A 12,500-nucleotide genomic window follows, 5' to 3' on the forward strand; every position below is an offset into this window, starting at 1 on the left:
GGGTTATATCAGTACTGCATCTGCTATGAAAGTAAGATCTGAACCTGATTAAAGAATTTAACGTAAATTGTGATTTAATTTGCTCATCTCGGGATGGGTTATATCAGTACTGCATCTGCTATGAAAGTAAGATCTGAACCTGATTAAAGAATTTAACGTAAATTGTGATTTAATTTGCTCATCTCGGGATGGGTTATATCAGTACTGCATCTGCTATGAAAGTAAGATCTGAACCTGATTAAAGAATTTAACGTAAATTGTGATTTAATTTGCTCATCTCGGGATGGGTTATATCAGTACTGCATCTGCTATGAAAGTAAGATCTGAACCTGATTAAAGAATTTAACGTAAATTGTGATTTAATTTGCTCATCTCGGGATGGGTTATATCAGTACTGCATTTGCTATGAAAGTAAGATCTGAACCTGATTAAAGAATTTAACGTAAATTCTGATTTGGTTATCTAGAGGAGGATTAAATCAATACTATATCTGCTATGAAAGTAAGATCTGAACCTGATTAAAGAATTTAACGTAAATTGTGATTTAATTTGCTCATCTCGGGATGGGTTATATCAGTACTGCATCTGCTATGAAAGTAAGATCTGAACCTGATTAAAGAATTTAACGGAAATTCTGATTTGGTTATCTAGAGGAGGATTAAATCAATACTATATCTGCTATGAAAGTAAGATCTGAACCTGATTAAAGAATTTAACGTAAATTGTGATTTAATTTGCTCATCTCGGGATGGGTTATATCAGTACTGCATCTGCTATGAAAGTAAGATCTGAACCTGATTAAAGAATTTAACGTAAATTGTGATTTAATTTGCTCATCTCGGGATGGGTTATATCAGTACTGCATTTGCTATGAAAGTAAGATCTGAACCTGATTAAAGAATTTAACGTAAATTGTGATTTAATTTGCTCATCTCGGGATGGGTTATATCAGTACTGCATCTGCTATGAAAGTAAGATCTGAACCTGATTAAAGAATTTAACGTAAATTGTGATTTAATTTGCTCATCTCGGGATGGGTTATATCAGTACTGCATCTGCTATGAAAGTAAGATCTGAACCTGATTAAAGAATTTAACGTAAATTGTGATTTAATTTGCTCATCTCGGGATGGGTTATATCAGTACTGCATCTGCTATGAAAGTAAGATCTGAACCTGATTAAAGAATTTAACGGAAATTCTGATTTGGTTATCTAGAGGAGGATTAAATCAATACTATATCTGCTATGAAAGTAAGATCTGAACCTGATTAAAGAATTTAACGTAAATTGTGATTTAATTTGCTCATCTCGGGATGGGTTATATCAGTACTGCATCTGCTATGAAAGTAAGATCTGAACCTGATTAAAGAATTTAACGGAAATTCTGATTTGGTTATCTAGAGGAGGATTAAATCAATACTATATCTGCTATGAAAGTAAGATCTGAACCTGATTAAAGAATTTAACGTAAATTGTGATTTAATTTGCTCATCTCGGGATGGGTTATATCAGTACTGCATCTGCTATGAAAGTAAGATCTGAACCTGATTAAAGAATTTAACAGAAATTCTGATTTGGTTATCTAGAGGAGGATTAAATCAATACTATATCTGCTATGAAAGTAAGATCTGAACCTGATTAAAGAATTTAACGTAAATTGTGATTTAATTTGCTCATCTCGGGATGGGTTATATCAGTACTGCATCTGCAATGAAAGTAAGATCTGAACCTGATTAAAGAATTTAACAGAAATTCTGATTTGGTTATCTAGAGGAGGATTAAATCAATACTATATCTGCTATGAAAGTAAGATCTGAACCTGATTAAAGAATTTAACGTAAATTGTGATTTAATTTGCTCATCTCGGGATGGGTTATATCAGTACTGCATTTGCTATGAAAGTAAGATCTGAACCTGATTAAAGAATTTAACGTAAATTGTGATTTAATTTGCTCATCTCGGGATGGGTTATATCAGTACTGCATCTGCTATGAAAGTAAGATCTGAACCTGATTAAAGAATTTAACGGAAATTCTGATTTGGTTATCTAGAGGAGGATTAAATCAATACTATATCTGCTATGAAAGTAAGATCTGAACCTGATTAAAGAATTTAACGTAAATTGTGATTTAATTTGCTCATCTCGGGATGGGTTATATCAGTACTGCATTTGCTATGAAAGTAAGATCTGAACCTGATTAAAGAATTTAACGGAAATTCTGATTTGGTTATCTAGAGGAGGATTAAATCAATACTATATCTGCTATGAAAGTAAGATCTGAACCTGATTAAAGAATTTAACGTAAATTGTGATTTAATTTGCTCATCTCGGGATAGGTTATATCAGTACTGCATCTGCTATGAAAGTAAGATCTGAACCCGATTAAAGAATTTAACGTAAATTCTGATTTGGTTATCTAGAAGATTATATCAGTTGTTTATCTACTATTGAATCAAGATCTGAACCTGATTAAAAAATTTAACGTAAATTCTGATTTGGTTATCTAAAGGAGGATTAAATCAATACTATATCTGCTATGAAAGTAAGATCTGAACCTGATTAAAGAATTTAACTTAAATTGTGATTTAATTTGCTTATCCGGAGGAGGATTATATCAGTGTTTTATCTACTATTAAAGTAAGATCTGAACCTGATTAAAGAATTTAACGTAAATTCTGATTTGCTTATCTAGAAGAAGATTATATCAGTAGTTTATCTACTACTGAATCAAGATCTGAACCTGATTAAAGCACTTAGCGTAAATTCGGTTTTGCTTATCTAGAGGAGGATTATATCAGTACTTTATCTGTTATGAGAGTAAGAGCTGAACCTGATTAAAGCACTTAACGTAAATTCTGATTTGCTTATCTAGAAGATTATATCAGTTGTTTATCTGCTACTGAATCAAGATCTGAACCTGATTAAAGGACTTGGCGTAAATTCCGTTTTGCTTATCTAGAGGAGGATTATATCAGTACTTTATCTGTTATTAAAATATGATTTGAACCTGATTAAAGAATTTAACTTAAATTCTGATTTGATTTACTTATCTAGAAGAGGATTAAATCAGTACTTTATCTGTTATTAAAATATGATTTGAACCTGATTAAAGAATTTAACGTAAATTCTGATTTGATTTATCTATAGAGGAGGGTTAAATCAGTACTTTCTCCACTATTAAAGTTTGATCTGAACCTGATTAGCGAATTTAACGTAAATTCTGATTTGCTTATCAAGAAGAGGAGCATACATGTACTTTATCTACTATTAAAGTTAGATCTGAACCTGATTAATAAATAAGCTTTTATCTTATTATTTTCAATTTCAAAATTCTTTAGCAACTAGTTCGATCAATTTGTTAATTTGAATTATTGTTCTACATAAAGAGTTATAATTAAAATTTACTAATAATTCAACTTTTGCTCGATGATGACTTCGTAATATTGCAATGGGTTAAACTGTAAACTCAATTTCACAAACGGGTAAACTGCCTGTAATTTAGCAAGTTATTGGATCATTTACCTGACAAATGAGTAATTTAAAATACATGGTACCTGAGGGCAAAAGAAAAAAAGAAAAAAAAAATATTAGACCATGAATCTCTTGTGATAAAACTTTTGCCTTCCGTCTTTTAACTCATCAATATAAGAAAAAGTTAATTTTAAAAAACCCATTCTATAATAATGGGTGTACATAAACTGAACTAATCTGAAGTAGAAATATCAGTTGAAAGTAAAGCTTTGATAAAACTTACAGATTAAATTTTCTTTTACAAATTAAAACTTTCTCTTTTCACCGACCGTTCTAAAAGAAACTGGGCTTCCCGTGGCCAGTGACCAATGACTCCAGAGAGAGAGAGAGAGAGAGAGAGAGAGAGAGAGAGAGAGAGAGAGAGAGAGAGAGAGAGAGAGATAATACTTTAAAGCATCCAGAATCTTGTGTGAGAGAGAGAGAGAGAGAGAGAGAGAGAGAGAGAGAGAGAGAGAGAGAGAGAGATTTAATACTTTACAACATCCATAAAACATGATAGGAAAAAATCTTAACTCTATTCCATGAAATCTAGAGAACAAAAATTAACCACCATAACTTCTGTTTCGCTTAACCCACATAAGTTACCGATTTGAAAAAGAAACATATCACACTGCACTATTTTTTTTTCTATCTTCCCTGATCAATATCCAGCAATGAAAGTTACTTAGTCATTGCAATGAGCAAGTTTCCAATCTTACTGTTAGGATCACTTTTTTGGGTAACAATATAACTGAGTTACACAATCTTTTTTTTTTTTTTTTTTTTTTTTTGTAGCGTATTGGAAAAGTCCCTGAGTGTGGACCTGCCAGACTGGGGTTCGAGTCATGCTCAAGCTTGATAGTTTCTTGTAGTATCTGCAACTTCACCATCCCTATAAACTAAGGCTGGGTGGGGGAGCCTATAGATCTACCTGCTGAGTCATAAGCAGCCATTGCCTGGCCTTCCCTGGTCCTAACTAGGGTGAAGAAGGGGCTTGGGCGCTGATCACATGTATATATGGCCAGTCACAATACTGTCCTGTTAGGGCATTATCACAGTACCTTGCTTTTGCTATTCATGAGCGACCTTTAAACCTTTAGAAGAAGCCACAGTTTGTTAATCATATTTTATATCCTTAACATGTTAATACCTCTTCCTGTATTTAGTTATGGATAGGATTAAAAAAACTAAAATCCATTTGCATAAAGAAAATACAATAATAATAGTCAAAGCTTAAGTTAGAGTAGTAACATATAATCGACAGTCCATTAAAAATACAAAATTATACACACACACACACCTATATATATATATATATATATATATATATATATATATATATTACATATATATATTACATATATATATATATATATATATATATATAATATATAATATATATAATACATATAATATATATAAAACATATTATATAATATATATATATATATATATATATATATATATATATATATATATATATATATATATATATGTGTGTGTGTGTGTTACATGGAGAAAAAATTAATCTCGTAAGCTACATTCACTCCATCAAGATATTTTTCTTATAACAAAGATTAAGAACAAGATGCACTAAATTGGAATCTGACCAGAAGCAGGGCGTTAACAGTTTATAGAATGAAATTCGAGACGAATGAATAAAATAAAATCGGATTTTAAAACTTCTACTAAAAAAAAGTATTGACGAGTCGATATATTTCTTATTTAAAACCATATTTAGATAAATATTAAAAATTTTAATTTTTAATACCGTATAGGTTAAATAAAAAATTATTCATGCAAATATACTATGATGTGTGTGATTATATATATATATATATATATATATATATATATATATAATATATATATTTATATATATATATATATATATATATATATATATATATATATATATATATATATATAATATATATAATATAAATATTATAAATTTTAAGATTTGCAAATGTGTATTTCTCAATAAAGGATAAAAAAAAAATTCTACGACACAAAAAATTGCTTTTCCTTTCCGAAGCCCATATTCATCTGGACACTTGAGAAATGATGACGCAAAAGTTTCAGGCCAAATGAAATTCAGGTTTTATTGTTATTATTATTATTATTATTATCATTATTAGTATTATTATTATCATTATTATAATTATTATTAGTTGTTAAACTGCAACCCTATTTAGAAAAACAGTATGCTATAAGCTCAGGGGCTCCAACAGGAAAAACAGCACCGTGAGGAAAGGAAACAAGGAAAAAATGAATGGTTTTAAGAACAGTAACAACATTAAAATAAATACTTCCTATATAAACTATAAAAACTTTAACAAAACAAGAGGAGGAGAAATAAGATAGAATAGCGTGCCCGAGTGTACCCTCAAGCAAGAGAACTCTAACTCAAGAGGATTACATTAGACTTTATACTTCAGGATAAGATTCTGGCGGTAGAAATTAATCACTGAACGTTTTACTACTCTATGAGTAAAATTGTGGCCAGGAAGTTGTTCACAAACAAACAAACAGACATTCAGGGACGAAAATATAACCTCCTCCCAACTTCCTAAAGATGATCAGCATAAAAATAGGGGTCAAATGAAGTCAAATTAAAACAAGAATGAAAAGCAGCAGACGAAGTATAATCTATCTCTCTCTCTCTCTCTCTCTCTCTCTCTCTCTCTCTCTCTCTCTCTCTCTCTCTCTCTCTCTCGACGCCATCACTTAGTCCATCAGATGGCCTTATTCTTTTTAGTAGTTTACAGACTATGGTTTATATATATATATATATATACATATATATATATATATATATATATATATATATATATATATATACAGTATATATATTTTTTTTGAGTTAATTGTCCAGGCTTACCAAAAGTTAGTAAGTGAACTCACAAATAATATAAACTTTTATTTAAACATTAAATAAAATTCTATAGATATAACGTGTGGACGTTTCATATCATACTACTAAAAAATTCTTAATTTTAAAACATTTGTTTTAACTTTGATGATAATAATTGTAACGCCAGCAGACATTGAAAAGTTAAAAATAACCTAATATATTAGGAACTTGCAGAAATAGGGAGCATTATGATTATGAAGGCAGTACGTTTTATTATTAATATTGCTGGTGTTACTAGCTAAGCTACGACCCTAATTGGAAAAGCAAGATGCTCTAAGTCCAAGGGCTCTAACAGGGAAAATACCCCGGTGATGAAGGGAAATAATGAAATATATAAACAAGGGAAGTAATGAACAATTAATCAAAAATATCTTAAGAACAGTAACGAAATAGATCTGCCGCATATAAACTATAAAGAGAAACTTATCTCAGCTTATTCAACATAATAATATTCGCTGCAAGTTTGAACTTTTGAAGTTGGATTAAGGGAATATCTGTGTCAATCCATCTCACTTTTCCCCCCATCTATTGTTATCATTCTTTACGAGTACACCTCGTTTCATTTCGATGACACCGTAATGCAAATAGTGTGAGTGTGTGTGTATGTGTGTATCAATAACCTTGCATAAACAGCCCTGACAGCACCTAACGACTGTCATCAACAAAGAGAAAGCGTCTTGAAGAAGAATGCAAGAGAAGGGAAAAGTTCAAAGGTGAAATTTCGAACTAAATTAAATGAATATCCACCTAAAATAATTGGGTTTCCCCGACCGATATCACAACCAAGCAATGGAGGCGTTGAGTTTTCTTAATCTTACGTCAAAACAATACCAAATATATCTTTATTACAATTTTTATGGAAATACTACCGCTAGATAGTTATTGGGTCCTTTGACTAGCCAGACTACTACATTGGATCCTTCTCTATGGTTACGGCTCACTTTAATTTTGCCTACACATACCCTGAATAGCCTGGCCTATTCTTTACATATTCTCCTCTGTCCTTAAACACCTCACAACACTGAAATTGTCAAAAAATTCTTCCTCGCTCAATGGTTTAACTACTGCATGTTTTTATAGTTTATATAAGTAATATTTATTTTAATGCTGTTACTGTTCTTAAAATATTCTATTTTTCCTTGTTTCCTTTCCTCAATGGGTTCCCTGTTGGAGCCCCGGGCCTTATAGCATCCTGCTTTTCTACTAGGGTTGTAGCTTAGCAAGTAATAATAATAATAATAATAATAATAATAATAATAATAATAATAATAATAATAATAATAAGTAGTAGTAGTAGTAGTATGGTTATTTTATCCCTTGAAGTGTTATGAACCATGAACCATTAACCTAAATATTTCTCTATTTGGATTTCAACGGGATATAAAGATGTATTAAAATACGGCAAAACAGAAAAAATACCCTACGTGAAACAGAATGAACTTGCTATATGAACATAAATTATAATTTATTCACGTTCTACTAAAAAGCATCATTAAATCAACGCACATAATAAAAACAAATATTTTAATATTACGTATCAAATATAAAGGAGAAAATCCATAATTCCCCTCCTTTGGTAACAATGATGACATAACAAGCGTTACTCTAACAGGGGGTTTCAACCTGGGGTTGATGAACCCCTGGAGGTTCTCATGAAGATTTCTCCAGGTTCTTAGATGACTGATAAACTGAGGTTCGCTGGTTATCGTGGGGGAAATGTGGTATCAAGATTAGAATCATAAAAGGATAGGCTAACTAAATTCTTCAAACTTAATAACAAGATAAATTGGGTCAAGTTCACCAAGATATTTTCACGATATCCATTAGCTTCAGAAACTGGCCTATCTGAATGGCATATTCTTACAACTCACTACCCCAGAGATTGATTTTCCAGATAACCTAAGGTCCTCCACCAGAAAGTTGGAGCTTAACCTAAGGTCCTTCACCAGAAAGCTAGAGTCGTGCTCTACTGAGTGCCCTTCTAGTTTAAGATGTTAATGCTTCCGTAGTACAATTGTATATTGATGTAGTCTAGATATATTATATTATATCTTTAGTGTCTTTTTAATAGGGGTACTGGTAAATGTTCTCGTATATCTACGGATACTTGATGGTATAAAGATTAAGAATATCTACCACGTAACAATCCATAAAGCTGCACCAATGGAAATCAAGGCCTTACTTTATATAATAAAAAAAAAAAAAAAAAAAAAAACGGGAAAATTAGACCATGGATAACTATGGTAATGGGGAATACGGTAAATGCCATGAAACACAACAGTAAACATACTGGTTTAGCTTTTCAGTCCCGTTATATCAAGACTAATCTTACTTGACCATGATGCTTATAGAGATCTAGACCCAAATGGCATTTCGTCCTTTAATTTTTACAAATTCAACAGATTTCTTGACTCATAAGTTGACAGATATAAAATGCACCTCTTGTTTTGGACATACACAAAAGAGAACAATATACTTTTCTTATTCATTGTAAAACTAAAGTATATTTGATTTTTTCACGATTGAAAGATCAACATTTCTGGTGACCAATATGTACAGTTGGATACATGAATTCCATGCCCACCTACCTCTGGGGAAGTGCAACCAATTCCACGTTTTTTGGGTAGCCAGTTTATAGGTTTAAAGGCCGCTCATGAATTGCAAAGGAAAGGGACAGTGGCAATGCTATCAAGCAGGGCAATGCCCTAGAGACTTTTTCAGGAATTGTGATTTAAGGAAAAATCTTAGAGAAAAAAAAACTTTCCAGTCCCTCCGTGTGAAGAAAACGACTCCAGAAGCCAGCTGGAATCATTTGATGGACTTTCGAAGGAAATCAGAACGCATAAAATGTGTCAAAATAGTATTATTAGGAAACGTAAGATCTCACCCATCTCCCCCAGAGGAAGCTAATGAAGATGATACATAATAACAAAACTCATTGAAGGAATAATAACAGTGTTCGTGGATACCGATCAGCTTCTGGAATCCGTCGTAATTTCCAAAAGAAACACGCCACATACAAATTACCGTTTCCCTCCCGACACCAGCAATGCTCCTGTAGTGGCCACGTCATGCTCCTATGTCACTTCACCCCCCCCCCCCCTCCTTTACTATACACCAACCTTCCCCCAGTTTCAACTGTTTAATACTGCAATTACTACATTTCATACGAAGATCCCAAAAACTGTCAACTAAACACTATCGGGTTTAAAGGTTTAAACGTTTAAAAGCCACTCATGAATGGCAGAGGCAAGGGACAGTGACATTGCCCTAAAGATTGAGCTTATATAAATATGATCAACTCCCAAGGCAACCCCCCCCCCCCACCCAAGCTAGGACAAAGGAGGGCCACGCAATGGCTGCTGATGACTCAGTAGGTAGATCTATAGGCTCCCTCAAAACCCCCATCCTCAGCTCACAAGGATGGTGAAGTTGCAGCGACCAAAGGAACTAACAAGTCTGAGCTGGACTCGAACCCCAGTCTGGCAATCACCAGGCAACAGAAAGGAAAATATTGGAATCATTGTAATTGCAAGTATTGGGGAAGACGTAGGCAGAATTCTACGACTTGAGGGAAGGTTGAAACAATGAAGTAAAGAAGAATACGTGGAATGTTCTATATCAAATTGAATATGTTGGGAAAGACTTGACCGTATAGCATAAACTATACAGTGCATACAGTGGTATCGTGTTCGCCTCGCATTTGCATGGGTGCAGATCGATCCCAGCCGGGGACCGTGAGTTTAAGCTGTTTACTGGGAAGGTCACTGCTGTGGTTGAGCACCCACAGTGGTGGGTTGGGCTTCCCCAGCTGACGTTCTGGTGAGCATCTATTTTGATGAAACTGGAACTGAAACCAGACACCTTTACCTGATATGGAGATAATCTACAAGGAATATGATGACCAAATTTTAGAAAAATTATCTAAAAAGGGAGAGAAACCTTAAATGGAGGGGCAATATAAAGGGAAGAAATGGAATTTAAGGTGGAGTAAGTCTAAAATGGAAAAAAAAAATTACCTAAATTGGAATAATTGTCAAAATCGTGAAAATATTCTCAGAAGTAGAGAAAGACTACTAAATTAGAAAAATTATCTCAGGGATAACTAAACTAAAAGAAAAAAAAAGATTACGAGGGAAAATACGACTTAAAAATTACGAGGGAAAATACGACTTAAAGAAAAAAATAACGAGGGAAAATACGACTTAAAGAAAAAAAATTACGAGGGAAAATACGACTTAAAAAAAATTACGAGGGAAAATACGACATAAAGAAAAAAAATTACGAGGGAAAATACGACTTAAAGAAAAAAATTACGAGGGAAAATACGACTTAAAGAAAAAAATTACTAGGGAAAATACAACTTAAAAGGAGAGATTTACTTAAATGTAAAAAGATAATCCAAAGAGGAAAGAGGATATAATTACCTAAGGAGAGAAAAATTATTTATCCAAAGGGGATATAATTATGAGGGAAGAAAAATTACTTACGAAAGGAACAAATGAATTCAAACAAGTGAGGAAAAAGTCTTCATTACACGAGACAACCATGACTTAGCTACATTTAAGAAAAAAAAATATCAAGGGAGAAATATAAAACGATGTCCACATCTTAAAAATAAACAGAAAAAAACCTATACAATGTATAGACACTTTCAACATCGAAATCACTCGTGCCATTACAAACTCTAAACAATTCCTGCTTAGGTAAATAAACTAGAATATAAGAAAGACTAAAAAGATTACATAAAGAAAATAAACCTTTGAGCACAAATCATTTCACAAACTAAACAATTCTTGCTTAGATATATAAACTAAAATATAAGCGCGACTAGAAAGATTACATAAAAAAAACTTTAAACACAAATCATTTGGTGTTAATAAAGACCACAAACGGACGTAACTGCTTAGTCATTATCTTCCTGCGTTTGGCTGTCAGATGACATGCAATTATGTCAGCGTTCAATTAAATTGTGATTATAGGAGAGCTTTATAAGCATACAGTAGCAAAACACCTGGCTGAGAAATATATCACCTGAAATATTGGAGTAAGTTAGCTAAGTCTACAGAGGCAAGGTTGCAGGGCAACAAAATGTAAGACGGGGACACTAAATAAATCGAATAAAAAGTTATTATGAAATATTTTCATAAATAAAAATGTTCCTTTCGTAAAAGAAAAATCAACAATGAACATTTCTATGCAGAAGTAAGATCGTAATCACAAAAGTAAGATGAGAATCTTAAATAAATCGAATAAAAAATCATTATAAAACACATATTCATAAATAAAAATGTCCCTTTCGTGGCAAAAATATCAATAATAAACATTTCTATGCAGAAGTAATATTATAATCACTAAAGTAAGAATAGGATCCTAAATAAGTCGAATGAAGAATTATTATAAAAAAAAAATATATTCATAAGTAAAAATGTTCCTTTCGTAGAAAAAATATCAATAATGAACATTTCTATTTAGGAGTAAGATCATAATCACGATAATCAAATTAATATAACTTTTTCAACAGATAATAAAGTCTTGGAGACATTTTTTTTGCCCTAAAGATTAAAAAGATTTCTTTAACTAAAAACCCAATGATGTTATTTGTATCCTCGGCTAACACCAGCAACCAAGAGAAGATAAAGATTCATTTACATTATATATATATATATATATATATATATATTATATATATATATATATATATATATATATATATATATATATATATATATATATATATATACTGTATATATATAAATATATATATATATAAATACTGTATATATATATATATATATTATATATATATATAAATATATATATATAAATATAAATATATATATATAAATATATATATATAAATATAAATATATATATAAATAAATAAATAAATATATATATATATATATATATATATATATATATATATTTATATAAACATATATATGTATATATATAAATATAAATATAAACATATACATATATATATATATATATATATATATATATAGAGAGAGAGAGAGAGAGAGAGAGAGAGAGAGGAGAGAGAGTAAAGTAAAAGTAAAGTAAAAA

General features: G+C 31.3%; 1 protein-coding gene and 1 long non-coding RNA gene across 5 annotated transcripts in view; one reads left to right on the top strand and one right to left on the bottom strand.

Annotated features, from left to right (window-relative positions):
* Positions 1-12,500, bottom strand: part of cnc (cap-n-collar) — a 603,426-nt gene that overhangs the window by 491,404 nt on the left and 99,522 nt on the right. The gene's annotated exons all lie outside the window — the stretch shown is intronic.
* The window catches only part of LOC137632664 (uncharacterized), a 94,406-nt gene that overhangs the window by 76,615 nt on the left and 5,291 nt on the right, over positions 1-12,500 (top strand). The gene's annotated exons all lie outside the window — the stretch shown is intronic.

The sequence above is a fragment of the Palaemon carinicauda genome, chromosome 41 (assembly GCF_036898095.1).
Source record: "Palaemon carinicauda isolate YSFRI2023 chromosome 41, ASM3689809v2, whole genome shotgun sequence".
Lineage (NCBI taxonomy): Eukaryota > Metazoa > Arthropoda > Malacostraca > Decapoda > Palaemonidae > Palaemon > Palaemon carinicauda.